The sequence below is a fragment of the Aegilops tauschii genome, chromosome 6 (assembly GCF_002575655.3).
Source record: "Aegilops tauschii subsp. strangulata cultivar AL8/78 chromosome 6, Aet v6.0, whole genome shotgun sequence".
Lineage (NCBI taxonomy): Eukaryota > Viridiplantae > Streptophyta > Magnoliopsida > Poales > Poaceae > Aegilops > Aegilops tauschii.
The window spans coordinates 479,478,340-479,482,277 of NC_053040.3; positions in this window are offsets into that span (position 1 = coordinate 479,478,340).

Consider the following 3,938-nt stretch of genomic DNA (forward strand, 5'->3'; position numbering starts at 1 on the left):
TATCACTTATATTGATTGCATGTGATGTTTATCCTTTATGAATCTTATTTTGCTTAGTGCGGCGGTAGCATTATAAGATGATCTCTCACTAAATTTCAAGGTACAAGTGTTCTCCCTGAGTATGCACCGTTGCTACAGTTCGTCGTGCTGAGACACCACGTGATGATCGGGTGTGATAAGCTCTACGTTCATATACCACGGGTGCAAGCCAGTTTTTGCACACGCAGAATACTCGGGTTAAACTTGACGAGCCTAGCATATGCAGATATGGCCTCGGAACACTGAGACCGAAAGGTCGAGCGTGAATCATATAGTAGATATGATCAACATAGTGATGTTCACCATTGAAAACTACTCCATCTCACGTGATGATCGGACATGGTTTAGTTGATATGGATCACGTGATCACTTAGATGATTAGAGGGATGTCTATCTAAGTGGGAGTTCTTAAGTAATATGATTAATTGAACTTTAATTTATCATGAACTTAGTACCTGACAGTATTTTGCATGTCTATGTTGTTGTAGATAAATGGCCCGTGCTACTGTTCCGTTGAATTTTAATGCGTTCCTAGAGAAAGCTAAGTTGAAAGATGATGGTAGCAACTACAAGGACTGGGTCCGTAACTTGAGGATTATCCTCATTGCTGCACAGAAGAATTACGTCCTGGAAGCACCGCTAGGTGCTAGGCCTGCTGCAGATGCTACTGATGACATTAAGAACGTATGGCAGAGCAAAGTTGATGACTACTCAATAGTTCAGTGTGCCATGCTTTATGGCTTAGAACTGGGACTTCAACGACGTTTTGAAAGTCATGGAGCATATGAGATGTTCCAGGAGTTGAAGTTAATATTTCAAGCAAATGCCCGGATTGAGAGATATGAAGTCCCCAATAAGTTCTACAGCTGCAAGATGGAGGAGAATAGTTCTGTCAGTGAACACATACTCAAAATGTCTAGGTACCACAACCAATTGACTCAACTGGGAGTTAATCTTCCTGATGATATTGTCATTGACAGAGTTCTTCAATCACTGCCACCAAGCTACAAAAGCTTCATGATGAACTATAATATGCAAGGGATGGATAAGACAATTCCTGAGCTCTTCGCAATGCTTAAGGCTTTGGTGGTAGAAATCAAGAAGGAGCATCAAGTGTTGATGGTTAACAAGACAACTAGTTTCAAGAAGAAGGGCAAAGGGAAGAAGGGGAACTTCAAGAAGAATGGCAAGCAAGTTGCTACTCAAGTGAAGAAGCCCAAGTCTGGACCTAAGCCTGAAACTGAGTGCTTCTACTGCAAAGGGACTAGTCACTGGAAGCATAACTGCCCCAAGTATTTGGCGGATAAGAAGGATGGCAAAGTGAAAGGTATATTTGATATACATGTTATTGATGTGTACCTTACTAATGCTCGTAGTAGCGCCTGGGTATTTGATACTGGTTCTGTTGCTAACATTTGCAACTCGAAACAGGGGCTACGGATTAAGCGAAGATTGCCTAAGGACAAGGTGACGATGCGCGTGGGAAATGGTTCAAAGTCTATGTGATCGCCGTCGGCACGCTACCTCTACATCTACCTTCGGGATTAGTTTTAGACCTGAATAATTGTTATTTGGTGCCAGCGTTAAGCATGAACATTATATCTGGATCTTGTTTGATGCGAGGCGGTTTCATTTAAATCAGAGAATAATGGTTGTTCTATTTATATGAGTAATATCTTTTATGGTCATGCACCCTTGATGAGTGGTCTATTTTTATTGAATCTCGATAGTAGTGATACACATATTCATGGTATTGAGGCCAAAAGATATAAGTTTAATAATGATAGTGCAACTTATTTCTGGCACTGCCATTTAGGTCATATTGGTGTAAAGCGCATGAAGAAACTCCATGCTGATGGGGTTTTTGGAATCACTTGATTATAAATCACTTGATGCTTGCGGACCATGCCTCATGGGCAAGATGACTAAGACTCCGTTCTCCGGAACAATGGAGCGAGCAACAGACTTGTTGGAAGTAATACATACTGATGTATGCGGTCCGATGAGTGTTGATGCTCGCGGCGGGTATCGTTATTTTCTGACCTTCACAGATGATTTGAGCAGATATGGGTATATCTACTTGATGAAACATAAGTCTGAAACATTTGAAATGTTCAAAGAATTTCAGAGTGAAGTGGAAAATCATCGTAACAAGAAAATAAAGTTTCTACGATCTGATCGTGGAGGTGAATATTTGAGTTACGAGTTTGGTCTTCATTTGAAACAATGCAGAATAGTTTCGCAACTCACGCCACCCGGAACACCACAGCGTAATGGTGTGTCCGAACGTCGTAACCGCACTTTATTAGATATGGTGCGATCTATGATGTCTGTTACTGATTTACCGCTATCGTTTTGGGGTTATGCTTTAGAGACGGTTGCATTCACGTTAAATAGGGCACCATCTAAATCCGTTGAGACGACACCTTATGAACTGTGGTTTGGCAAGGAACCCAAGTTGTCGTTTCTTAAAGTTTGGGGCTGCGATGCTTATGTGAAAAAGCTTCAACCTGATAAGCTCGAACCCAAATCGGAGAAATGTGTCTTCATAGGATACCCAAAAGAGACTGTTGGGTACACCTTCTATCACAGATCCGAAGGTAAGATATTCGTTGCTAAGAATGGATCCTTTCTAGGGAAGGAGTTTCTCTCGAAAGAAGTGAGTGGGAGGAAATTAGAACTTGATGAGGTAACTGTACCTACTCCCTTATTGGAAATTAGTTCATCACAGAAATCAGTTCCAGTGATTCCTACACCAATTAGTGAGGAAGCTAATGATGATGATCATGAAACTTCTGATCAAGTTACTACCGAACCTCACCAGAGTGGTACGGTAATGCTGTTCTGGAGGTCATGTAACTTGACCATGACGAACCTACGAACTATGAGGAAGCGATGATGAGCCCAGATTCCGCAAAATGGCTGGGATCCATGTATGAGAACAAAGTGTGGACTTTGGTTGACTTGCCCGATGATCGGCAAGCCATAGAGAATAAATGGATCTTCAAGAAGAAGACTGACGCTGACGGTAATGTTACTGTCTACAAAGCTCGACTTGTTGCGAAAGGTTTTCGACAAGTTCAAGGAGTTGACTACGATGAGACCTTCTCACCCGTAGCGATTCTTAAGTCCATCCAATCATGTTAGCAATTGCTGCATTTTATGATTATGAAATTTGGCAAATGGATGTCAAAACTGCATTCCTTAATGGATATCTTAAGGAAGAGTTGTATATGATGCAACCAGAAGGTTTTGTCGATCCGAAAGGTGCTAACAAAGTGTTCAAGCTCCAGCGATCCATTCATGGATTGGTGCAAGCATCTCGGAGTTGGAATAAACGTTTTGATAGTGTGATCAAAGCATATGGTTTTATACAGACTTTTGGAGAAGCCTGTATTTACAAGAAAGTGAGTGGGAGCTCTGTAGCATTTCTGATATTATATGTAGATGACATATTGTTGATTGGAAATGATACTGAATTTCTGAATAGCATAAAAGGATACTTGAATAAGAATTTTCAATGAAAGACCTCGGTGAAGCTGCTTATATATTGGGCATCAAGATCTATAGAGATAGATCAAGACGCTTAATTGGACTTTCACAAAGCACACACCTTGATAAAGTTTTGAAGAAGTTCAAAATAGATCAAGCAAAGAAAGGGTTCTTGCTTGTGTTACAAGGTGTGAAATTGAGTCAGACTCAACGCCCAACCACTGCAGAAGATAGAGAGAAAATGAAAGTCATTCCCTATGCTTCAGCCATAGGTTCTATCATGTATGCAATGTTGTGTAGCAGACCTGATGTGTGCCTTGCTATTAGTTTAGCAGTGAGGTACCAAAGTAATCCAGGAGTGGATCACTGGACAGCGGTCAAGAACATCCTAAAATACCTGAAAAGGA